General features: G+C 47.8%; 1 protein-coding gene across 2 annotated transcripts in view; it reads right to left on the minus strand.

Annotated features, from left to right (window-relative positions):
* MED14 (mediator complex subunit 14) overlaps window positions 1–27191 on the minus strand; it is a 1045467-nt gene that overhangs the window by 16854 nt on the left and 1001422 nt on the right. The gene's annotated exons all lie outside the window — the stretch shown is intronic.

The raw sequence follows: 27191 nt of genomic DNA on the forward strand, positions 1-27191 counted from the left end.
ATCAGTTTATGCTTGGTTGCGTATCTGAGAAAGTACGAGATGAACTCTGGTTGAAGGATGAACCTTCTTTGGATGAGGTTCTAGTAGTGGCTAAGAGAATAGAACACTCTCTACAATGTGTAAAGGTGATCAAGAAAGATCTTAATAAAGAAGTGTCAGTGATTAATACCAATTTAGCTTTGAAAAAGGAAGAAGATAAGTGTGACTCTCATGCAAAGTCACGATTTAAAGAAATAGGTGCAAATAAACCTCGTGACAATCCTAACAAGGGTGGGAAGTGCTACAGATGCAATAGCACTTCACATTGGGCAAATGATAAGTCGTGTCCCGCCCTAAATGTTACATGCTCTCATTGTAAAAAGAAGGGCCATTTTGTGAGTGCCTGCAGGTTCAAAAATCTAAAGAAAAAAGTGAGTGAGGTCTCTGATGGTAACACATCAGATCAACATGATTTCGACAGTGGACAAATTGTGGTCCAGGTTGGGGCTGAGGGACCTCTTGATTTCATTTTGGTGGAAGGTCACAGAACTAAGGTATTGTTTGACTCTGGAGCCAAGATTACTATCATACGTAGCAAATTTTTTGAAGATAATTTGTGTGGGAAAGTCAAACTAATGAAACCAGACATCCGTTCTACAGCATACGGCGGAGATCCCATTGAATTAAGGGGATATTTTAATGGTCTAATTGAATATGGAGAGCGTTTCACTTCTGGGAAAGCTTATGTTTCGAAAAAAGGTGATAGCATCATCAGCTGGTGGCACCAAAAAGATCTTGGTGTCATGTTGGACTCGAACAACAATCCTCCCATCATTATAAAAGAGAGAGGAAGTGTTGAGTCTGTGGTGGAGAGTTCTTCGCTACAAGCTCTTTTGATAAGTCAATATCCACTGGATTTTGTTGATAAGCTAGGCTGTCTTAACCCCTTGAGTGCCCCGCCCTTTCCCCCTCCTGTGCCGGGCATTGAATTAGCGGGCGGGGTCCATGTCGAGATAGTCTCGTCATGGGCACAGCGCAACCGCGCTCCATGACGAGACTATCTCGTCATGGGCACAGAAGGGGTTAAGGGCTACTGTCATAAGATTAAACTTTCTCCTGGTTCAACACCAGTTTCCTGTAAAATCCGAAATGTTCCGTTCACTGTCAAGGAGGATATGCTCAAGGAATTAAATAAACTAAAGTCCCAGGGCATTATTGAAGAGGTAGAGGGAACATCATGGCTTGCTCCGGTGGTGGCAGCAAGGAAACCTGACAATTCTTTGAGGCTCTGTGTTGATCTCAGACAACTCAATAAATGTGTTCAAGTAGATAAGTATCCCCTCCCTAACATATCTGAGCTGTTGAGTATGGTGGGTGGGGCAAAGATATTTAGTACCATTGATCTAACATCAGCGTACCATCAAATCTTGCTTTATGAATCCTCAAGGGATCTGACTGCCTTTATCACTCCGTTTGGAACATTTAGATTTATTAGACTCCCATTTGGGTTAGTATCTGCTGCCTCGGTTTTTCAACGTGTCATGGATAAAGTTTTAGTCAACATCCCTGGGGTTTGTGTGTATCAAGACGACATCTTGGTACATGGGTCTACTGTTGCAGAGCATGAAAGAAGGGTTAGGCAAGTGCTGGACAGGCTTACTTCTCACAATTTAACTATAAAAAAGTAAAAGTGTAGATTTGGCCTCAGTAAAATTGACTATCTGGGCCATACTATATGTGCGGAAGGTGTGGTTCCTAAAGCGGATCTTGTAAACACCATTAAAGACCTTGTCGTTCCTTCTTCCAAGGAGGAGCTCATGAGATTTTTAGGAATGGCTGAATACTATAGTAAATTCATAAAGAATTTTGCTGAGGTCACCTTCAACATAAGAAATTTGATAAAGAAAGGAGAAAAATTTAGTTGGAATAGTTTGTGTGACAGAGAATTTAATGACATAAAATTGAAATTGCAGAATGCTCCTAATCTTAAGAATTTTGACCCGAGCAAGAGCTCTATCATTTCTACTGATGCAAGCCTGAAAGGGATTGGTGCGGTCCTGTATCAAGAGGGCGTCCTGCCTGAGAATACCATCATGTTTATATCTAGGTGTTTGAAAGGGGCTGAATGTTGTTATTCAGTAATTGAACGTGAAGCCCTTGCGGTATGTTGGGCTATTAAGAAATTGAAAAAGTTTTTGTGGGGCACTTCATTTGTCATAAGAACTGATCACAAGCCTCTTTGTGAGGTGCTAACTAAAAAAGGCATTGACTCTATATCTCCCAGAATCTCAAAATGGGTGGTTGGTTTACAAGGGTTTAATTTCATTGTTAAACATGTTCCTGGGTCAGATAACGTTGTTGCAGATACTCTTTCGAGGTTAGTTCCTGATGAACAACAAGACATATTAGACACAAATTCAGATCCATCTTTTAGTCTTCCACAGGACTTTGTCTGTGGGGTGGATTATAAAGTAATTTCTCGTGAGAGGTGGCTAGATGCTTGCAAGTATGATACTACCATTCAAGAAGTCTCCAAATTGATTTGCGATGGATGGCACCATAAAGGTCAAGGTGGTGACTCGGTGAGAGATTTCTGGTTAGTCAAGGATCAACTTTCAAGTTGTGAGGGGCTGTTGTTGAGAGGTCACAAGCTAGTACCTCCGGTTTCTTTAAGGAAGGAGATCTTGGATTTGGCACATGAGGCACACTTAGGTATTTCCAAAACTAAGGAGAGAGTGCGTTCTAGCTATTGGTGGCCAGGTCTGGACACACAGATTGAACATTTGGTCAGGGAATGTGTCCAATGTACTCTCAGCGAGAAGGTTTTGAAAACTAGGACACCGCCCATGGAAAAAAGAGTTCGTCCATGTGGCCCCTGGAAGGATACTGCTCTTGATATTTTAGGGCCTATTCATGGAGATGGTTCAGACAAGTTTGTTATAGTAGTCATGGATTTGTTTTCAAGGTGGCCAGAAGTATCTTTTGTGAAGAATGTAAATTCAAATACGGTAATTAAATGTTTAAAAGACATTATTGCCAGGGAGGGAATTCCTGAGACCTTACTTACAGACAATGGTGTACAACTTGTTTCGAGAGAAATGGAGACTTTTCTTGGTGATTGTGGCATTATTCATAAAAAATGTTCTTTGTATCACCCGGAATCCAATGGGACAGTAGAAAGATTCAACAGGGTCTTGAAGGAAACGGTGTCTTTAGCAAAATCTAATGGTCTTAATTGGCAGGATGAAGTTTTGAAAAGGGTGTGTGTGTATCGTTTTACCCCACATACCTCTACAGGGAAGTCTCCTTTTCTTTTGTTTCGTGGAAGAGACCCTGATACTTTTTTAGATCCACCATGGGTAAATAAGTTTCTTTCTAACAGGTCTCAAGATGTTGATCCTACATTATGGCAACAGAAGGAAGATTTGAAATGTTCAAAGAGTAAAGAAAACTATGATGTTCGTCATGCTGTTAAGTCCACGAAGGTTAAGGTGGGTGATTGGGTTCGGATTAAAAGACCAGGCTTTGCTGTTTCTGGATCTAAATTCACTAAACCGTTAAAGGTCATTAAAGTTTTCAACAATGCTATAAGAACAAGTGATCACAGGGTATGGAATCTGGGTCGTGTTGCTATATGCAATACTGTCGGGGGATCAAGCTTTCCTCACACTGTCACGGAGGGAGAAGGAGCTCCGGAGGTCATTATGAGGCCCAAGAGAAATTCCTGCCTTCCCTCTCATTTGAAGGATTATGTCACTTAATTAATGTCACATGATGTTAGATGTGTATATAGATTATGTGTTATGTGTTTTGCTGTAAAAGTGTAAAGGAGGGAGATATGTTGCAATGGCTTTCTTCTTCTGTATTAATATATATCTATGTATCTCACTCTGAGATGCTTGGTGTTCTGGAATATCAGGGCCAAGCTGGATCTAGAATGTTGTAAGAGGGAGAGAGCATTAACCTGTTGGCAGTTGGGTGGATGAGCTGTATTTACCAACCACTGAGAATAAACTAATAACTTCCCTCATTGAGCTTCAACCTCATTCTTCTCATCAAGAGACTACTTTTTAACAGTATGCCAGATTGCATCTTTGTAGATACAGCAAATAGCAAATGATGTTTAGAATTGAAGCATCTAGCGGGTCAATTTTGTTGCTATTGCAGTAAATGACGAATCTTAGCAAGCTCTTGTAGTGGGGCATCTGGCTTCTTTAATATTCTTCATACAGTCGGGTGGAAGGTTGAGGTAACCGAACTCTAGGATTTCAGGAGCCAGATTGCTAGATTCAGTTGTGCTGGATCTGGGTGCCTCATCTCTCCATGGTTCTGCGTGAGCAGCGTTGGGGAGAGACGTAGTTTTTGGTGTGGAACTACTGAGAGTTTGAGTAGTGTTGTGAACCATGGTTGCTGTGCCCATGTGGGAGAAACCAGGATCATCTTGAGAGACTGCTGTTTGAGCTTCCGTACTACTAACGGAATGAGGTGGAGTGGCGGAAAAGCGTACACAAATCTGCCTGACTAGTTCATCCATATCGAATTGCCCTCGGAGAACAGGTGTGGGTACCTGGCGACGAAGGTTGGGCATTTTGCGTTTGCATGTGTGGCAAACAGATCTATCTCTGGTTGGCCCCACATGTGGAAAAAGGGTTGCAGAACTTGCGGATGAAGTTCCCATTCGTGTATCTGCTGAGTCTGACGACTCAACAGATCCGCAATCTGCTTGTTTACTCCTGGAAGATGTTCTGCCAGAAGATATATGTTTTGTGGAATGGCCCATCTCCATATGCTTTGTGCCAGTTGAGAAAGCTGCAACGAGTGTGTTCCTCCTCGTTTTTGTATGTAATACATTGCTGTCATATTGTCGGTGCGGACTAGAACAGTTTTGTGGAAGAGATGTACTTGGAATGACTTAAGCGCTAGAAATATTGCTAGTAATTCTAGGTGATTGAGGTGGAGCTGTTTTTGTTGAGTGGTCCACGTGCCCTGAATTGTGTGGTTTAGGAGATGGGCTCCCCAGCCTGTGAGTGATGCGTCCCCTGTCAGCACTAACTATGGAACTGGCTCTAGGAACGGCCGCCCTCTGGAAAGGTTTTGTGTGTTCCACCACTGCAGAGAGCGATATGTGCGGCTGTCCACCAACACCAGATCTGTAAGTTCACCTTGAGCCTGATTCCACTGATGTGCTAAGCATTCCTGTAAAGGGCGCATTTGAAGACTTGCGTGAGGTACAATGAAAATGCAAGAGGCCATCATTCCAATGAGTTGCATAAAAACTTGGGCTGGAAGAGAGTGTTGGGGCTGAAATTTGGTGATAAGGGTTTGCATACTGGCTATCCTGGCTAGATTGGGGTGTGCTAGAGCTTTACAAGTGTCTATTGTGGCTGCTAGGTACTGATGTAGGAAGGAGGGTTGAAGGTGTGACTTGGTGTAATTCACTGGGAACCCCAAGCTGTGTAGTAGCTGAATAGTTTGATAAGTGTGGAGAACACATTGGTTGTATGACTTGGCTTTTATCAGCCAGTCGTCGAGGTATGGAAATACATGGATTTGCTGCCTTCGCAAGTGCGCTGCTACTACCATGAGGCACTTTGTGAACACTCTGAGTGCTGTGGTCACCCCGAATGGCAGAACTTTGAACAGATAGTGTTGGCCGCCCACTGTGAACCTTAGATATTTCCTGTGAGCAGGGTGTATGGGAATATGGAAGTAGGCGTCCTTGAGGTCTAGTGTGGCAAGGAAGTCGCCTTGTTGAAGCAGTGGAAGGACTTGTTGAAGAGTGATCATGTGAAAATGATCTGACTGTATGTAAAGATTGAGAGGTCTGCGGTCCAGTATTGGTCTTAGAGTACGGTCTTTTTTGGGGATGAGGAAATACAGGGAGTAAACTCATGTTCCTTGATGCTGTAAGGGAACTAGTTCTATTGCATGCTTTTGAAGCAGTGAGAGAACTTCCTGTTTCAGGAGAGTCAGATGATCCGTGGACATTGAACGTTGTTTGGGCGGTATGTTGGGGGGAGTTGCATTAAGTTCCAGGTAGTAACCATACTGGATAATTTGTCTTACCCACTTGTCTGTAGTGATGGAATACCAGACAGGTAGGAACTGTGAGAGTCTCCCTCCAACCGGAGTGGAATGGTCTGGAGGGAGTGGAGGGAAGTCACAGTTTATTAGTGGGAGAGGCGCAAGTGTTGTTGTTACCTCGGCCTCTACCTTTGTTGTTATTTCCCCTGTACCCACCTCTAAAATATCCCTTGTTGGGGGATGACTGTGTGGGATTTTTATAGGAGGAAGAAGCAGTGTCTGTTCTGATATTTTTGGATGCTCCTCTATAAAAGGAGCGCCGAAAGGAGCCTCGTGTAGATGGAGACTAATGCTCCCATGGATTTAGCAGTCTCCGTGTCTTTTTTAATTTTTTCTAAAGCTGTATCCACAGCTGGGTCAAAAAGTTGTTTGTCCGAAGCGTCTAGCAATTTAGACTCTCTGTCTGGAGGTGGAGCATCACCGGAGGTCTGAGAGTTGGCACGCTTTCTAGCATTGGTCACTACCAGGGAGTCTAAGGGAAGTTGGCCCTTAATGTAGGCGCGATCATTAGGGGCGGGTTTATATATTTTATCAATCCGAGGATTGAGAATTCTAGCCCTTACAGGGTCTTTGAATATCTCTGAGGCATGTTTAATGACGCCTTTTAACATGGGTAAAGTTTGTACTGTCTTTTGTGACTGTGCAAAAGTGTCTATTAGGAAGTCTTCCTCTGTGGGGTCCATATGCATTTGAACACCATGGTACTGGGCAGCCCTATCAATGAGCTGACTAAAGCCAATATTGTCATCTGGGGGAGATGGCTTTGTTGGCTATGCATCAGGATCAGGAAGGTCTGGAGGATCTACTGGGTCATCATAGTCATCCCATGTGTCAGGGTCAGTAAAAGGGTCATTGTTGCCTCCCCCCACGCTGATTTTTTCGGTTCCGAGCGGGATTTAGATTTCTGCTCTGGAGCCTTTGAAGGGGTTTTTGCATCCTTCGGCTTCGGTGTCAAGTCGGAAATCTTTTTTGGTTCCGAGTGTTTTGGTTTTGGATCCGAGGCCTTTTGTTCTTTTGGTACCGAGTTGTTCGGTGCCAAGGCCTTTTTGGAGACTGCGGGAGTAGGATGTGCTCCCGACTTCGGTGCCGATGGTGTCTGTGGGGCACTGACATGCGGCTTGCTCGGTCCCAAGCCGGCGGAAGGCTTTCCCTTTGTCTTTGGAGCCGGGCCCGGGGGCAGAGCTTCTGAAGCTTTGTTTCGGTCGCAACTGGGGCCTGCAGGCAAAGTCTTGACCGGAGCCTTCTTTTTTTCAGGTGGGGTCAGGGTAGGGACAGCTGTACTCACTCGTTGACCTGGAGTGATGTGGTCGTCGGAGTCGTCTGCCTCGGAAACGATGTCCCGATCCTCCGAATCCTCTGCCTCCGGAGCATCGGGGCCTTCATCGAAGATATCTTCTGGCACCGGTGCAGCCTGTTGCACCATAACGTGTTGTCGGGCCCAGTGATCACGGATAGTCTTCTTGGACCAGAAGGAGGCGCAGGCTTGGCAAGTTATCTCCTTGTGCTCCGGCGAGAGACAGAGGTTGCAGACCTTGTGTTGGTCGCTGTGTGGGAATTTAGCTCCACACTGGGGGCATTTTTTTAATGGAGTCCTTTCCGTTAGCCGTAGGCCCGAAAGGCGTCGATAGGCCCTGCGGCCCGTGTCGACGACCGGAATAGAGTATTTGAGCTAGCGCGTCGAAAGGCAGGCAAACGAAAATAATACCGTCGAGCTTGCGAAGGTTTGCGCATCGAAAAGGTTTGGATAATACGGTATTGAACCGAAGCGTTGAAATTACATCCGAACTCTATGGTGGAAAAAAACAATCTGAGGATGGAGTCGATGCCCATGCGCACTATTGTCCAAGGGAGGAGTCACCTATCTTGTGCCTACAAAAGACTACTTCCAAGACAACAACAAAGAGCAAGCATCCGCGCCTAACACCAGATGGCGATCTATGCACAAAGTATGACTTTTGCAGTTCATATGCCTCAAACAGAGTCTTACATACCATGTAAGCAACTATGTATAGTGTGTAGTGCTGTAGATTCACATGCTATGCACACTCCTGCCATCTAGTGTTGGGCTTGAACTCAACAACTTGTGTTTCTCGAAGAAGTCTTTTATTGCTGAAGTGTCTGAGTCTCCTCCTCTTTGAGTGAATGCACATTTTCAACTGCTCCATTGTTATTGTTCATTTTTTCCCACCACAATGGTTAGTGAGGATGGCGCTAGTGAAGATATTATAAAAGATTGAATGTGTGTGTAATTAACTAAAAATATGTACATATTTGGATATATAATGTTTAATACATGTAAATCTGACTCCCAAACTATGCCTGCTGGGGAGGCAGCAGAGCGCATGTGAATCAGCAACACTACACGCTACGAAAGATGCTTACAAGGTAAGCAACATACTTCATTCATAGCATGTGTTGGGTGCAGACACACATGCTATGCATAGACTCTAAAGCAGTACTCTCCTCGTGGCGGCTCTAGACTTTGCGTAGTGCAGATGTTTGAAATAGAATCCATAGGACTGTTTGTCCCACAAGAGGTTGATTGATACCTTGCCTGGGCATTCAGGCAATGGGTATTTAGTGAACTTGTGTGGATTTGACCAAGACAATGCTTTACAAATATCAGCTAAAGGGATGTTTGGCTTTTATGGAGCAAATTTAAAATCTAAAAACAATTCTCAATCTACGTGCAATACCTGCTTTAGAAATGGCGTTACCCTTTCTCAGGTTTGAGAAAGCCACATACGGAACGCGTTGCTTACCTGTAACTGCGGTTATCTAGTATTGGTATCTTTCTTAGATTCACATGCCTGAATCATTACCCGTCGTCGGGATGGGAGTCCCCGGTACATAAATAAAGTAATGTCTCACTAGACATATAGAGTAATAGGCCCAAGGCCTCACCTTAGTAACATATCCACGTCCTTTTGTAAAAAAGGACAACGCTTTGGAGAGTAGCCAATCGGCTATCACCACCCTCTCGAACCTTCCTGGAATGAGCTCTAGTCCCTCAGATTTTCGTAAGCACAGTGCTAAGTAGTTTTATCACTGAGAGACCCAAGAGAGTCCTTCCCGGGAAGGTGGGTGGGTTGCATGTGAATCTATGAAAGATGCCAATACTGGATAACCGCAGTTACAGGTAAGTAACGCGTTCCTTATCCAGTATTAGGGTATCTTTCATAGATTCACATGCCTGAATCAGAATAGTAAGCAATGATAAGCACATTTCGCAAGGTACAGAATATATAAATTCACCAGATAACATATCAATGTGAAAATAGAAAGTACCAAAAGGCAATGACATAGCAGAGGCATAAAACATAATAGAGAAATGTGCGTATAGAAGAAAGGATGGTGGGATGAAAGGAAAGGCTCACTTCTAATGAAATAGATGACGGAGCACCGCTTGACCCACTGCAGCGTCTTTCATGAGTTCAGTATCCAGGCAATAATGCTTGGTAAATGTATGCAGCGTCTTTCATGTTGCCGCTCTGCAAATGTCCACAATGGGCACGCCTGCAAAAAGTGCCACTGAAGTAGAGATTGCCCTCGTGGAATGGGCTCGAACTGTGGAGAGCAGGGGCTGGCCCGCTTGCTGGTGACAAAAGGTAATAGCTGCGGAGATCCAGCGAGAGACACTTTGTTTAGTGAGCGGGAGACCTTTCCTAGGTCGACTATAGGCCACAAATAGTTGATTGGATTTGTGAAATGTCTTTGTCCTGTCAATGTAGAATTTGAGGCAGCGTTTAAGGTCTAAAGAATGCAGAGTTTTTTCTGCCACTGTTTGAGGCTTTGGAAAGAAGGAACGCAACACAATAGGCTCATTAAGATGGAAGTTTGACGGAACCTTAGGGATAAACTTCGGATTTGTACGAAGCATGACCCTGTCGTGTTTGAATTGAAGGAAAGGGTCTTGAATCGAGAAAGCATGAAGTTCACCCACTCGCCTTGCCAATGTAAGGGCTAGAAGGAGTGCTGAATCCAGGAGAGATACTTGAGATCCGCTCTGTGTATTGGCTCAAAAGGGTGTTTCATAAGTTGAGCCAGAACCGTGTTGAGTTGCCAAGCAGGAGGTAAGGTTTTTACCGGAGGAAATGTCCTAAACAGGCCTTTAAGGAATTGCTTAATCAACCGATGAGACCACAGAGAAGGGCCTGCAGAGGATCTCCTGAAACGGGATATTGCTGCCAGGTGGACTTTAATGGAGGCATGAGCGAGACTAGATTTCGCCAGATGGAGAAGGTAAGGCAGTATTTGCTCCGGAGAGGTGGAAAGAAAGGTGTATTTTGTTTGACTTGCACCAGATACAGAACCTCTTCCATTTCAAAGAATATGTTTTGGTAGTACTATCTGCTCGAGCCCGAGCCAGAACTTCTCTACAGTCCGGAGGGATGTCTAGACCCTGGAACTCTCTGAACTCAGGAGCCAGGCTGATAATCTGAGAGATGCTGGATCCAGATGCTGGACTTGTTGGTGGTTCATAGTGAGGAGTGAGGGAAAAGGTTTCAACCGGATCGGCGGTTCCAGGGAGAGAAGGTGAAGCTCTGTGAACCAGTGTTGGCGTGGCCAAGCTGGGGCTATCAGGATGAGAGTGCAAGGTTCTGCTTTCAATTTCCAGAGCACCCTGGGAATCAGGGGAATTGGTGGAAAAGCGTATGCAAAGTTGTTGCACCATGCGATCGAAAACACATTCCCTAGAGACCCCTTCTGGGGATGCCAGCTTGCGAAGTGTTGGCATTTGGCGTTCTGCTGGGTAGCGAAAAGGTCCAGAGGAGGGGTGCCCCATCGAGAGAAGATGCGGTTGAGGGTCCGCTGATTCAACTCCCACTCGTGACATGCTGTCTGTTGTCTGCTCAAAGAGTCGGCCAGAACGTTGTGTGTTCCTGGAACATAGTCCGCTCGAAGAGAGATGTTGTGAAGGAGCAACCAGTTCCAGATTTTCTGCGACTTGTGAGAGAGTGTTAGAGAACGAGTCCCTCCCTGCTTGCTTAAATAGTGCATTGTCGTGGTGTTTTGGGCCGCAGAAGCACTAGAGAGTTCTTGATTCGCGGAAGGAATGCTAAAAAAGCGAGATACACTGCTCGGAGCTCCAGAAGATTTATGTGGAGTTCGCTTTCGGGAAGGGACCATTTGCCGCTGATCTGGAGTTCTTGGAGGAAGGCTCCCCAGCCCTCTAGGGATGCATCCGTTGTGATGGTATGTGGAGAAGCAGGAAGCAAGAAAGGCAAGCCTTGAGAAAGGTTCTGAGGGCAAATCCAACACATAGAGCCTTTTTCATCAGAGGGGTCATCTGGATGACATCGTCGAATGACCCCGTAGACTGGACCCATTGAGCTGAAAGCGCTTCTTGAAGAGGTCACATGTGAAGGCGACAGTGTGGGACTAGCAGGATGCAGGAATACATCATCCCAAGAAGGAATTTGAAGAGGCGCACAGAAAGAGTCTTCTTGGAGCGTATGCGAAGCACCAAGGACAGAAGTTTGTCTTTCCGCTCTTGCGAAGGAGACGCTTTCTTTTGGAGCGTGTCGAGAGTAGCACCCAGAAAAGTGATGCGCTGGGAAGGCTGAAGGACGGACTTGTCCTGATTGAGAGTAAGGCCCAAAGAATCGAAAAGCCTGAGACAGGCGTTGGAAGACCTGGATGCGCCTTCTAGCGAGGGTGCTTTGACGAGCCAATCGTCCAGGTATGGAAAGACTTGATGGTGTTGTTGTCGAAGAAATGCAGCCACCGGAGAAGGCATTTTGTAAAAATGCGTGGCGCCTATTTGAGTCCGAATGGCAGGACACAAAATTGGTAATGCCTGCCCGTCACTGCGAATCTCAGGAATTTTCTGTGGTTGCGGTGATTGGGATGTGAAAGTACGCGTCCTGAAGGTCTAGAGACACCATGTAGTCGCCCACATTGAGGAGCTGTAACAGTCCAATATCGGTCTCCATTTTTTCTCCTTTTTGCGGATTAGAAAAAAAATCGGGAGTAAAATCCCTTTCCTCTTTGACGTAGGGGAACTCTTTCTATAGCTCCCTTCAAGAGCATAAGTGACAGTTCCAGGAGCAGGGCATGAATATTTTTGTGAAGCATAGGGCGGGGTGGGGTGTGGGGATGAATTTGGATGAATTCTAGGGAATGACCGAATTGAATCAATTGTAGGACCCAACAGTTTGTTGTTATTTGCTTCCAATTTTTGAGAAAGTGGGAAACTCTCCCTCCAACTTTGGAGGGCAGAGAGGAGTTGGAGACCAGCGACAGTGGGAAGTCATTGTCGTCGAGCAGCGTCTTTCTGTCGCCCTCCTTTGCCACAAAAGGAAGACTTGGTGTAGGTGGTGTGTTGTTGACGCTGCTGATATTGTGGCTGATATTGCTGGGTGGAAGAGAAGGAAGAGCGGTGCTGATAATCACCTCTGGTAGACGGATGACCTCTTCCTCTTGAGCCTCGAAAAGATGGAGTTTTGAATTGGAGGGTACGCAAAGCCCTAGCTGTGTCGGTATCCTTTTTAATACCTTGTAGAGCTTCGTCAATATGTGTCCCAAAAAGAAGCTGGCTATCGTATGGCATGTCTAAGACTTTGGTTTGTACCTCCGGTCTGAATGAAGTCGTCTTCAACCAACCATGGCGCCATAGTACAGCTGCGCCCGCGAGTTGGCGAAACCCAGTAGAGGCGATATCCATCGCACAGTCTATAATCTCTGATGCAGAGCACTCGCCCTCCAGTAAGATTTTATTCGCCTCTTTCTTTGAGTCCTCTGGCAAGGCCGCAAGGTATGGAGCAATATCTGCCCACATCTGCCTATTATAACGTCCTAACAGTGCCAAGGAGTTGGATGCACGCACTTTTAATGCAGACATGGACGAGAAGCGTTTGCCAATATTGTCCAGCCGTCTACCCTCTTTGTCCGGAGGAGCAGTCAGCAGAGCGGAAGGATTCTTTGATTTCCGCTGAGCAGCTTGCGTAATGACTGAGTCCGGTTTAGGATGGCTGGTCAGGCAAGCCGGAGCAGTATCTGGAGCCCTATATTTCTTATCCAGCCGAGGCAAGACTGGAGGCACCGAGGAAGGGTTCTGCATGATCTTAACACCCTGTTCCCATATGTAGTCTATAATAGGGATAGACCTAACGGTTGTCTTAAAAGTTTCTTTAAAATCATAGAGGAAGCAATCCTGTTGGTGTGAGGGCATAGGTATTTGAAAGCGCTGCGCCGCTCTTTCTACTACGTTATGAAAGCCTCCAATGTCCTTCAGAGGCGAGTCAGCTGTGGTAGGCACGGGAGCAGCCGGACAGGGAAGTAGGTAATCGTCCCACTCGTCCAGAGTAGACTGGGAATCTTTAAGTTCTCCTTCTTCGTGTCCTTCCTCCTCCTCATCGTCTGTAGAGAGTGGAGATGGTGGGTGGTGATGTGACCGGCTCAGACGGTAAGCTCAACGGAGGAGGTCTCGGGCTTGGTGTTGGAGGCACAACCGGGAGCGAAGGTGGTGCAGATGTTGGAAACCTCTGCTTATAGTCCGAAATGAGGAACTGTTGGTCCGAGACCAGGGATGCAGGCAAACAAACCATGTGGGGTGGAGGAAGATGACATTCCTCAGGGGACACCCCCTGATCTTCCTGCCCTTGATCATCATAGTCAGAACTGTCTTGGTATTTAACATGCAGTTGCGATGGACTTGTCGCCGTTCTGAACATACTGCCGTCATCGGAGTCCTCTTCCTCAAAAAGATGTGCCGGAGGCAAAAGCTGGTCTCAACTAGGGGAGGTCAAGGCCGGTTTCAGCGTAGGTTTCGTGATTTTTAGATGTACGTTCGTACTTTGTAAGTCAGAATCTGCAGTCGTCGACGGTCCTGTCGACGGTATAATCATCAACGGTGAAGTGTCGACAGGCACCATAGTAGATTGAGGCCCCGTTGCCAGAGCCGTCGTCGATGATGACGAAGGTTTCGTCGACGGAGCCGTCGTCGACGGAGTCCTCGTTGACGATGATGTAGATGTCGATAGGACAGTCTTCGTCGACGATGTCGTCGTCGATGCCGTCGTCGGCGATCACAGCGTCGACAGCAGTTTGGACGTCGACGATGTCTTTTTGATTTTCAGCGTCGACGAGACAGACCTACCGGCCATCGACGATGGAGTTGTCGTCGTCGATGTGGATAGGGTCACATTCAATGCCATCGATGGAGATTTCCTCGAGAAGCCACCGTCGACGAGGCTGTTGTCGACGTTGTGGAAGAAGGCTTTTTGAAGGCATGAAGAGCTTCCTGAGGAGAAACCTTCGCTGGAAGAGTCTTAGGAAGGACCTCTGAAGACTTCTTATGCGCCTTCTTTGGAGGCGGCTGCGACGAAGGGCCTGGAGAGGCCACCCTTGGTCGTTTCTGAGAGGACTGTGAAGAAATGGATGAGCCTTCACTTACTTCAGAAGACAATACTGAGTCTTTATCTTTAAGCCTCTGCAGCCAGATTAAGAGACGCCCCTCACGATCTTTGAGGGTCTTGGAGGAAAAGGTATGACATACCTTACAATCCTTCGATGAGTGATTGGGATAGAGGCAGTAGAGACAGTCTTTGTGTGGATCGTCCACATGAAGCCTCTTCTTCCCACAGGAAGCACAAGAGCTAAAAAAGCCCTTCTTCGGAGTATCTGCCATGAAGAACTGAAGAACTTCAGCCAGAAGATGGAAAGTTGAAGCAAAAAACACTGGTAAGCCAGGAAACAGGAATGCTGAGCAGAGCTCAGTGGAAACTTCCTTAGCACGACGTGCGGTAGGAAATCTGAGGGACTAGAGCTCCTTCAAGGAGGGTTCTAGAGGGTGGTGATAGCTGATTGGCTACTCTCCAAAGTTTGGTCCTTTTTTACAAAAGGACGTGGATATCTTACTAAGGTGAGGCCTTGGGCCTATTACTCTATATGTCTGGTGAGACATTACTTTATTTATGTACCGGGGACTCCCATCCCGACGACGGGAAATGATTCAGGCATGCGAATCTATGAAAGATACCCTAATACTGGATAACAGATGTTGTGTTTTCCTAAAAGGTTTAGTCCTCTCAATAGCGTACATTAATGCCCTTTAAACGTCAAGTATATGAAGTGCTTTCTCTGCCACGGTCTCTGGCGTAGGGAAGAAATAGGTAAATTAAGTGTTTGATTTATATGGAAAGGAGCAATGACCTTCGGAAGAAATCTGGTATTTGTCCGCACACATACTTTATCTTGAAAAACCTGAATTTCGCTAACTCTTCTTAGCGAGATGATAGCTACAAGGAAAGCAACCTTCCAAAACAGGAACAGTAGTGCACAAGAATGCAGAGTTTCAAAGGGTGTGGACAATGAGCTTGTAAGAACATCATTTAAATTCCACAAGGGTGGTACACCTGGTGGAATTATTCTTTTCAACTCTTCCATGAAAGCCTTACTGACTGTTAACTGAAAAAGTGACTGATGCTTGCGGTTCTGCAGTTAAGCTGCAATTGCAGCAAGGTGCTGTCATATGGAAGTGTAAGCTAAATTAGACTTTTTTTTTAGGTGTAACAAGTAGCATACTATCTGTTGTACATTAGGCGCACAAGGGTCTGTCTAAGTGATGGGCTATACAGCAGTGAACAAAGCGTTTCCATTTAGATGCGTAAAAAGTTCTCGTGGTTGGTGTCTTGGCTCCCTTAGAATGTTAAATACACTCAGGAGGGAATTGCAAGTATCCAAACTCAATGACTTTAGGAGCCAGATTGTCAGGTTGAGTTGTTTGAGGGTTGAATACCTGACTCTGCCCTTGCTGTGAGTGAGAAGGTTTAGTATGTTGGTGAGTCTTCTGTGAGGTACTTGGGACAACTCTAAGAACGTCGTGAATCAGGGTTGTTGCACCCAAGTGGGAGCTACTACAATCATCTTGAGACTGTGAATGGTGGTACCTGGAGGCAAGGTTTTGGCACTTTGCGTTTTCAATGGTGGTCAACAGATCGACATCTGGTGTCCCCCACCCCTGGAAGTAGTAGTGGTGGACTCGGGGGTGCAGTTCCCACTTGTGGACTTGTTGCTATGTCCTGCTTAGCAGGTCTGCCACCGAATTGTCCACTCCCAGGAGATACTCTGCCAAGAGGAGGATGTGATGGCGGATATCCCAGTGCCAAATGTCCTGTGCCAGCTGAGGCAACTGTATATAGTGTGTTCTTCCTTGTTATTTAATGTAATACATTGCCGTCCGATAGCCTGTTCGGAGAAGAACCGTCTTCCCGGTTATACTTGGAGGAAGGCGTTTAGAGCCATCTGAAATGCTATTCTCCAGCACATTGATGTGTAACGTTTGCTGAAGACCATCCAAGATCCCTGGAATGTCATGTCATCCATATGTGCTCCCTACCCTATGAGTGATGCATTTGAGGTGATAGTCATTTGCAGAATTGGGTCCAAAAAAGGTCTGCCCTTAAGGAGATTCTCTGTGCCCCACCAGTTTAATGACTGATGAACCCTGGGCAGAATCAACACTAGATCTTCTAAACTGTCCCCCGCTTGTGACCATTGAGATGCTAGACACTCCTCTAAAGGTTGCATGAGGAGCTATTGCTATGCAGGAGGCCATCATGGCCAAAAGGAGCATCACTGTTCTGACTGGAAGGCAACAATGTGGCTGAAAAAGAGCCAGTTGGTTCCGGAAATTGAGAACCCTCTGGGCATTGGGTTATGCTGTTGCTGATACTGAATCGAGGATTTCTTCCAGATAGGGCTGACTCTGAAGAGGATGTAAATGTGATTTGGTGGCATCTATTGTGAACCCCAATTTGTGCATCAGCTTAATGGCGGTCAGTGTATCCTGCAGGTACCTCCATCTTGTTGAACTCCTGATCAGCGAATCATTGAGATACAGGAAGACATGAATGTTGTGTCTTCTTAGAAGGGGTGCTAGGGATGCGGTAAACACTTTTGGGGCTGTCGTCATCCCAAATGGCAGAACTTTGAACTGGTAATGACGTCCACTTACCACAAATCTGAGGTATTAGCGATGTGCCAGGTGAATATGAAACAGGCGTCCTTCAGTTTGAGCACAATCATGAAGTTGCATTCTTGCAGCAGTGGTATAACATCCTGTAGTGTCACCATGTGAAAGTGTTCTGACAGAATGTAACATGTGAGAGGGCATAGTTCCAGTATTGGCTTGAGCATCCCGTCTTTTTTGGTATTATTAAGTATAGTCAGTATACCTCCTTGCCGTGATGTCAGTATGGAACGGACTCTATGGCACTTGTCAACAGGAGAGCTTTTACCTCCTCTTTGAGAAGGTGAAGATGCCATGGGTTGAGGGCCTATCTGCGTGGAGGAATGTTTTGGGGGGAAAATTTGAGGACGGTGATGGATAGTACCCACTGGTCTGTTGCCTCTGGATACAGGTGGTGAAAATGATGCAGCCTTCCCCCAACAGGTGTTGTATGTCCGGGGGAAATGTGTGGTGAGTCATTGTTTGGAGGTGAAGGCTCCCTTCCTGGGAGTTCCCCTACCTCTGCCTCTCTGGTTACCCCCTTGAAGTCTCTTCTGTAGTAACATTTACCCCCTTGCTGGTGATAGGTTTGCTGCTGCTTTTGATATGTCTGGGTGTCAGAGGTGGTGGTCTTGGAGGCCCCCCGCCCTCCTGATATCTACAAAAGGACTGCTGATGTGGTGGGGTGGACTGCACTGCCCCCATGGATTTAGCATCCTCTATATCTTTTTTTTATTTTTCCTAACTCTGACTCTACCTCTGGCCCGAATGAACAAGTTACTTACCTTAGGTAACGCTTTTTCTGGTGGATACAGTATCTGCCTGTGGATTCCTCACCTTGTGAATATCCCCTGCACCAGCAACATTCGGAAACTTTTGTAGCAGTCCACGCCGATGAGGTTGAAGACGACATCACAGAGACACGGCTCCGCTCGCGATCCGCTGACGTCACCGGCTCCATAAGAAGACCTCGTCGGCGTGATGACGTCAGTTCCGCCCTTTTTTCCGTGCCTTCGAGGCACACGGACGTACTGACAGGAATATATACACAGTATACACAATACATAATATATAAAGCAACACACACAGTGTGGAGAATAAGTAGAAAGGCAAAAGAAATAACACAATGCTTTTGACAGTAACAAAACACATTTTGAAATACCATTAATAGAATTGCAGGTATAGAAGGATGGACAACGGGGAGGCGGGTGGGTCAGTGAGGAATCCACAGGCAGATACTGTATCCACCAGAAAAAGCGTTACCGAAGGTAAGTAACTTGTTCTTCTGATGAATACATCTGCCAGTGGATTCCTCACCTTGTGAATAGATTCCCACAGCAGTCCCCACTCCCGGAGGGTGTCCACTCTTCTATACCAGAAAGTCCTGAAGGACGGATCGAGCAAAGTGTCCGTCTCTCCTCACCTCGGTGTCCAAGCAATAATGTTTTGCAAAGGTGTGGAGGGAGGCCCAAGTTGCCACCCTACAAATGTCCTCCACAGGAACACCCCTAGACAAAGCAGAAGTGGAAGACTTTGCTCTAGTGGAATGAGCCCTTAAACCCTCTGGAGGTTCCTTACCAGCCAGGGAGTAGCATATCTTGATGCACAAGACAATCCATCTGGAAAGGGTGCGCTTGTGCACCGCTCGACCTTTCCTGCAGCCAACAAAGCCCACGAAGAGCTGGTCATCAACTCTGAAGTCTTTTGTCCTGTCCAGGTAGAAGCTCACCGCCCTCTTAGGGTCCAAGCGGTGAAGTCTCTCCTCCTCCTTGGAAGGGTGAGGGGGAGGGTAGGCGATAGGAAGGGTAATGGACTGCCCCAGATGGAAGGGAGTTACCACCTTAGGCAGCAATGCAGCCCTGGTCCTGAGTACCATTCTTTCAGCATGAATGGTCAAGAACGGGGGTTTTGAACTTAGAGCTTGAAGCTCACTTACTCTCCTTGCCGAGGTGATTGCTATGAGAAAAACAGTCTCAAGGAACACTTGTGTAAGGGCTCGAAGAGAGAACCCATAAGATAAGTCAAGACAAGGTTTAAGTCCCATTGAGGCACAATAAAGGGAGTAGGAGGAAACCTGTTTGTGAGGCCCTTAAGAAAACGAAGAACAATAGGTGATTTGAATAATGACGGCTGATCCGGCAAGCAAAGGAAAGCCGACAAAGCCGATAAGTATCCTTTTACAGTAGCCACAGCAAAGTCTTGCTGAGCAAGAGAAAGGGCAAACTGCAGAATGTCAGATAAACGAGCCTTCAAAGGATCAATTGACTTCTCTCCACACCAAAGAACAAATTTAGACCACCTATAGGAATAGATAGATTTGGTGGAATGACGTCTGGCAGACAAAATTACATCTACCACATCAGATGGGAGAGAAAAAGAGTTCAGGTTGCCCCGTTCAATCTCCAGGCATGAAGGTGTAAGCTCTGGAGGTGGGGGTGTAGAACCTGCCCCTCCGATTGCGAGAGGAGGTCTGCCCTGAGAGGGAGACGGAGCGGAGGGCACGAGGCGAGGTGGAGAAGATCTGAATACCACACCCTTCTTGGCCAATCCGGGGCGATCAATATGACTTGGGCCCGGTCTTGGCGAATCTTCCTCAGAACCCGAGGAATCAAGGGTATGGGAGGAAATGCGTAAAGGAGTCGTGAGCCCCAACTCAACTGAAACGCGTCCCCCAACGCTCCCTGCATCGGATACTGGAGACTGCAGAATGACGGGCAGTGAGCATTCTCGTGAGTGGCAAACAGGTCCACCCGAGGAGTCCCCCACATCCGAAAGACGTGACGAACCACCTCCGGATGGAGCCTCCAATCGTGGTCGGCGGAGAACTGCCGACTGAGACTGTCTGCACGCACGTTCAGCACCCCGGCCAGATGATTTGCCATCAGACAAATCCGATGGTCCCCCAGGACCATAGACGCAGGGCCTCTCTGCAGATACAAAGAGACCCCACTCCTCCCTGCTTGTTGACATACCACATCGCGGTAGTATTGTCCGTCAGGACTTGAACAGACTGACCGCGAAGGGAAGGGAGGAAAGCTTTGAGTGCTAAACGAATCGCCCGCAATTCCAGAAGGTTGATGTGAAGCAGCCTTTCCTCTGGAGACCAAAGACCCTTGATCTCCAGATCGCCCAGATGCGCACCCCACCCTAAAGTGGATGCATCCGTTTATCACTGTGGCCACCGATGGAGGTAGATGGAAGGGCTTTCCTTGGGACAGATTGCCCTCCACGCTGCACCAAGACAGATCCGCTGCAACTTCTCTGGAGATCCTCACATACTCCCTGAGATCCCCTTTGTGCTGATACCACTGCCTGCGGAGGCACCACTGGAGCGCCCTCATGTGCCAGCGTGCTTGGTTGACCAACAGAATACAGGAAGCAAACAGACCGATCAGGCGAAGGACCTTCAGGACTGGAACGACCACTCCATTGCAAAATAAAGGAATCATTTCCTGTATGTCGAGAATCCTTTGAGGAGGAGGGAATGCTCGACACACAGTATTGTCCAGTACCGCACCTATGAACAGGTTGCGCTGAGAGGGCACCAGGTGAGATTTGGGCACGTTTATCGAAAAACCTAATTTGAACAACAGCTGAGTTGTATCCTGCAGATGATGTAGCACCTTCTCTGGCGACTCCGCTTTGATCAGCCAGTCGTCCAGATAGGGGAAAACGGAAATCCCGACCTTCTGAGATGGGCTGCCACCACTGCCATCACCTTCGTGAAGACTCGGGGTGCAGTAGTAAGACCAAACGGAAGGACCGCAAACTGATAATGTTCCGACCCTATCGTAAACCGGAGATACTTCCTGTGCGACTTCAGGATGGGGATGTGGAAATACACATCCTGCAAGTCGATCGACACCATCCAGTCCTCCTGATTCAGCGCTTGAAGAACCTGCGCAAGGGTGAGCATCTTGAACTACTCTTGCTTCAGATAAAGATTCAAGATCCTGAGGTCCAATATCGGACGCAATCTGCCGTCCTTTTTTGGAATCAGGAAATAACGTGAGTAGCAACCCTGACCCCTTTCCTGCTCTGGAACCACCTCTATCGCACCTTTCTGTAGTAACTTCAGGACTTCCTCCTGTAGGAGAAGACGATGGTTCTCTGAGCAAGCCCCTTGACAAGGAGGGTAATTTGGAGGGAATTTCCGAAAGGGAAGGGCGTACCCATTTTCTACAAGATCTAGAACCCAAAGATCTGTAGTTACAGATTCCCAATCTTGTAGAAAATGGGTAAGCCGGACCCCCACAGGACCAACATGATCCAGAATGGTGGATCTAGGGCTGCTTTGCGGTGGAAGGAGGGGCTGAAGAGGAAGAGGAGGAGAGTTGACAGCCACGTGAGCGACCACTGATTCTACCTCTCTATCCTTTAGACAAAGAGCCTTGCTGCTGCTGTTGGGTCTGCCTGTAGGAACGAAAGGTTGCCCTCCCGAAACCTCTATACCTTTTAAACGACCCCCTTGACTGGGATTGAAGGCCCAGAGACTTAGCCATAGCCTTTCTCTCCTTAAAACATTCAAGAGCAGCATCTGCCTTTTTGCCAAATAAACCAGATCCATCAAATGGCAAGTCCAACAGAGTCGACTGTACACCTGGGTAAAACTCCGAAGACTTCAGCCACGCACCCCTCCTAGTGGCAACAGAAGACCCCATGACCCTTGCCACTGAATCCGCCGTGTCCAGCCCACTTTGGATCACCTGGCGTGCTGCTGCCTGGGCATCTGTCAAGATCTCATTAAAACCAACCCTATCCTCCTCCGATAGTTTTGCTGCCAGTTTCTTAGCAGAGTCCATGACCGCATGAACATAGCGTCCCAAAAGGCAAGTGGCATTTGTTGATTTTAGGGCCATGCTGGCCGATGAAAAGACCTTTTTGGCCGACTGGTCCAGCTTTTTAGCCTCTCTGTCCCCCGGAACCTGAGGAAAAGCACCCTAGGATTTTCCTGAACAAGCCGCCTGAATCACCAGGCTCTCAGGCGATGGATGTGATGTCAAGAACTCAGGGTCCCCTGGAGCTGCCCTATACCTCCTAGCAACTGTCTTAGAGACTGCGGGAGCAGAAAAAGGCTTACGCCAAACCTCCAACACAGGGTCAATAATGGCCTCATTAAAAGGCAACAACGGTTCTGAAACTGCAGTAGGAGAATGCAACACTTCAGTCAAAATGTTTGATTTGAACTCAGTAGTTTGCAACTGAAGATCCAACAGTTCTGCAGCCTTCCTGATGACTGCATGATATGGAGCCACATCCTTCGAGGGTTCATCGGAAGGTGGAGTAATTTCCCACTCAGTAAACAAATCCAGTCCACTAGCCTCTTTAAGCTCCTCAAACACCTCGTCAGACTCCACCAGCTCTCCTTCTTCTGCTTCTTCCAGAAGGTACCTTCGCTCATGAACCACTCTCTGAGCCTCCCTTCTGGACCGAGTCCGTACAAGCGGGGTCGGCGGCGCCGTGTTCGAATCCGACGGCGCCGGCGTCGAACGTGGATCCGCAGGAGCAGCTGGCATCGAACGAGGTCGAGCCGGCCCCGGTGAAGAAGGAAGCGGCGTCGACGTCCTCGGCGTCGGTAGATGCCAATACGGCGTCGTCGGAAAAAATGGCATGAAAGGGGCCTGCGGATAGACTTGCGGCACCCCCAAATTGAATGCCATTGGACCCATCAGACCCGCAGGTGCACCAGTGGTGTACATGGCTCTCGAAAATACCCCGTACATAGCATTTAAATAATGCGAGGGGTCCTGACCTGGTCCAGGGAACGCAGGGTACTGGTCAGGCATCACCGGACTCGGGCCAACCGGCGCCAACGGTGGAATAAGCGGCGTCGCAGGCTCACCCGGTACTTGAAGTTCCTCAACCGGGCCTGGAGACGGAGCCGGAGATGAAACCGGAGCCGGAGATGGAACCGGCGTCGGAGATGGAACCGAAGCCGGAGCCGGTGAAGCCACTGGAGAAGGACCAAGAGGAGAATCCGGAACGGGTGAAGGAGACACAGAGTCCTTTCGGCGTCGAGTTGGTGACTTCGACTTCGGAGCCGAACTCTTGTCAGAGTGATGTCGAGAAGAATGCCTCCTCTTCTTCTTGTGCTTCTTGGATCGTGAAGCATGCCCCTTAGTCGACTTCGATGCCGACCTCGACCTAGTCATCGACTTCCTTCTTCCTCTCTTCTCCTTTTTCATCCTAGCGATGAAGAGTTTCGCCTCCCTTTCTTTTAGAGCCTTGGAGCTCATCTTGCGACAGCAAGAACCACCATCCACATCGTGGTCAGATGACAAGCACCACACACAGTCGCCATGTGGATCCGTAATCGACATGTGTTTGCCACATTCACGACAGGGCTTGAAGCCCGACTTCTTTGTCGACATCTTTCTCGAAAGAGAAACAGAGAAACCCAGAAAAACACAAAGTAACAGTAAAGCTACCAACAGCGATTCCCGAAATCCGTTGGCGTCGACGGAGCGGAAAAAAGGGAACTAACGTCATCACGCCGACGAGGTCTTCTTATGGAGCCGGTGACGTCAGCGGAGTAGCGAGCGGAGCAGTGTCTCTGTGACGTCGTCTTCGACCTCATCGGCGTGGACTGCTACAAAAGTTTCCGAATGTTGCTGGCGCAAGGGGATATTCACAAGGTGAGGAATCCACTAGCAGATGTATCCATCAGAAAGATGTTCCCTATCAAATGTGACATTAAGCAGGTGGCGTAGCACCTCAGGTTTGAACCCGGAGATGCGTACCCAGGTATGCCCATGCAGGAGGAATGAGGAGTTTATTGCTCCTGCTGCAGTGACCGCGCTGTCTAGGGGGCAGTGTACAGTTGCATTTGGGATTTGCCTACCATCAATAACTAACTCTTCTCCACTATTTTTGTATTGCTCTAGGAGATGTTGTAGCAAATCTTCCATGTCATCCCAAGTGGCCCTGTTACAGAGCGAAAGCAAACCTACTGAGTTATCTATGCGCCAATGATTTGCATGACCTATTGCAGCCCATATTCCTGCCACATCTATGCATCTGCTTTCTTTATTGGGAGGAGGTGCATCTCCAGTACTTTGGGAGGATGCCCACCTCCTTGCAGTTGTTACAACCTGGGAGTCAACTGTTGGGTGTCCCCCTGATATAAATAGGGTCAGTAGGGAAAAAGCTTGTATTTCCGTTCAATGCGGTATGTTATTATCCTAGATTTGAATGGGTCTCTGAATATCGCCGTTGAGACTGTCAACATTTACCCTATCATTGGTAAGTATTGAATGGAGCGTGCTGTCTTGGAGAGTGTCTCCACTAAGAAGTGGGTTTCTTTCTCTGTAGCATGCATCTATACTTTATGGTATTCAGAAGCACGCTGAATGATACTATGATAGGAGGAAGTACCATCAGGCGGTGATGCTTTAGCTGGGAATGGCACCTCAATGTCTGGGTCTGGCAGCACTACTTCGTATAAACCCTAAGGGTCTAGGCCAGGGGTACTCATAGTACGGCCCGCAGGCCGCCAGCAGCCCGGCAAGCCTTTCTTGGCGGCCCGCGGACCTTGCAGACATCGTACCGGTGTTTTTTTTTTTTTAACAGTGTCAGCAAACACAGACTCTGCTCTGTGGGGGCCCGGGGATTCAAGCGATAGTCCGAGTGGAGCTGCTGGGGCGCTAAGAAGAGGTGAAATACAACAAAGCCTCGTTATCATGCAAATGGTCTCTTAAAGACCTGTGAAGTACTCGGGTGCGGCTGTGTGTGTGCCCTGGAAGGGAAGCTGCCTCAGCTGCCACACAAGCGGGGGGGGGGGGGGGGGGGGGGGGGGAGAGGTGACAAAGAATTACAAGAGAACAGCAGGGTGTGAGAGTCGGGTAAGGGGACAGAGGGTGACAGAGGGCAGTAGGGAGAGACAGAAACAGACAGACAGATAGAGATAGAGACTAACAGACACAGGGACAGACAGAGACAGATAGGCAGGGACAGACAGATAGAGGCAGAGACAGACAGAGGCAAAGAGACAGACGGAGAGGGAGAGGGAGACGGAGAGGGAGGGAGAGAGAGGGAGACAGACAGAGAGGGAGACGGAGAGAGAGAGGGAGAGAGAGAGGGAGACGGAGAGGGAGGGAGACGGAGGACGGAGGGAGAAGGAGGACGGAGAGGGAAGGAGAGGGAGAGAGGGAGGGAGACAGAGAGAGAGGGAGACAGAGAGAGTGAGGGAGAGAGAGGGAGAGAGAGAGGGAGACGGAGGACGGAGGGAGACGGAGAGGGAAGGAGAGGGAGAGAGGGAGGGAGAGGGAGAGAGGGGGAGGGGGACAGAGAGGGAGGGAGACAGATGTTTTGAAAGGTTTTTTTTTTACTCTAGCTCCGCCCCCCCACTGATCCCACCCCCACCCCTACCAGTGCGGCCCTCGGCCACTAACCACACTGTATTTTTGGCCCCCGACAGAAAGTTTCTGAGCACCCCTGGTCTAGGCTTTGGGGAGGGGGGTGCAAGGGGCTCCCTGTGAGTCTGTCATGAGTATAATGACTAGAGCTCTCTGTGTCTGCATCGTCAATGTGTGGCTGATGGTAACATAGGTTGTGGAGGTGGTGTATTGTCAAGTGGCATAGGACTTGTGACCTTATGCTCCATTCTCTTCTTCTTTGGAAGAGGATGTGGTAGTTCAATGTCCAGCCTTTTCCCTTTGTGGGCGCTCTCAGGCAAATGCTCCTCTTCCACAGAACGTTTTTTAATCATTAGTGTTTGAAGGTTTTCAAAAACATTTCCCTCCATATCCGTAGTGGTTGTTGTTTTACTTTTCTTGGGTGCCTTATCAGCTTTTTCTTCCTTTTCTCTACTAGATTGTGATAACAATGCCAATGGTTTCTTCGGAGTCGATGTATGGCTCTGCTCTGATGGTTTTTCAGTCGACATATAGCTCGGCTCCGACAAGGTATGCTGCGTCGATGCCATACGTTTGTTCGGCTCCGACAGCTTTTTTGACCCTGAAGGAGGGCAGGGCATCGAAAGTTTTGTCTCTGCTATAGGCTGCACAAGCGCCAATGGCTCTGTTGGTACAGAGTGCTGCTGTGGCGGCTGTGCATCCCCTCTATGTCTGTCCCTGTTGCCTGGAGCTCGATGGGGATCCTGTCTTGGTTCCAAGGCACGCTCTCGATGTCGGCCAGAACCCGAAGGCTGTCGTGCACCAAGGTGATGGTGTGAGGACTGTGGGGGTAGTCATTTGGTATGTGTGGGGGCCTAGGGACCATGGGTAGTCACAGCCTTGGCGTTGTCTTCATTCTGGGCCACGATTCTAGTGCTGTTTGCTTTTCCAGAAGCTCCACAGCCAACATCATTGAATCGTCACAGCCTTCCTCCTCATGATGGCTGGAGACATAGGAAGTGACAGTGCAAACTGCACAAGATGCCCCCACTTACAGGAATGTCCCCTTCCCCCTCATTCTCGATCTCTACTCTTTATCTGCAGAGATTTCAGCCTCGGCTGCCATCTCCATGGAATGAGCTAGGAGATGGTCACTTCTGGAGCATAAGGTTGAACAGGCCTCAGGCAGTGTAGTTCTGCTCGTTGTGCTCCGAGGACAAGTAGAGGATGTAGACATTGTGCTGGTCAGAGTATGCGTATTTCGTTCCACATCGAGTGCACTTCCTGAAAAGTCTTTCTTTTTTACCTTCCATCACGTAGGGCCAAACATTCTCGTTGGAACTTGGAAGAGAGACTCGTGTTGCAGTCAGAACCTAACAGAATGGCCACTAAAAACTTGGATCCGAGGTCTGATGATGATGAGGCAAAGCTGGATTCTTCGAGAAGAAGCCGCTTCAAGTCAGTTGTGTTTCCACAGGTCACAAAGGTGTTGAAGATACACAGAGCAATGGCGCAATCCGTCCGAACCAGATGGCGGAAAAAATTTATTTAACAATCGAGCCGCTGACCTAGCGCATTCTCTTGAAGAGAAGACTCGAAGTCACATCAGCAATAAAAGACTTCTTCGAGAAAAACAAGGTGTAGAGTCCGAGATCAACACCAGATGGCAGAGTGTGACTAGCATGTGAATCTGCAGCCAACACATGCTACGAATACACAGTTTCCAATTTAAAAGGAATATGCTACTTACCAGTATGCATCTGTTCTTGGCATGTAGAGCTGCAGAGTTGTACACTTAGCATAGATCGCCATCTGGTGTTGGGCCCGGATGTTTGCAGTTT

This window comes from Triturus cristatus, chromosome 8, assembly GCF_964204655.1.
Source record: "Triturus cristatus chromosome 8, aTriCri1.1, whole genome shotgun sequence".
NCBI classification, from domain to species: domain Eukaryota; kingdom Metazoa; phylum Chordata; class Amphibia; order Caudata; family Salamandridae; genus Triturus; species Triturus cristatus.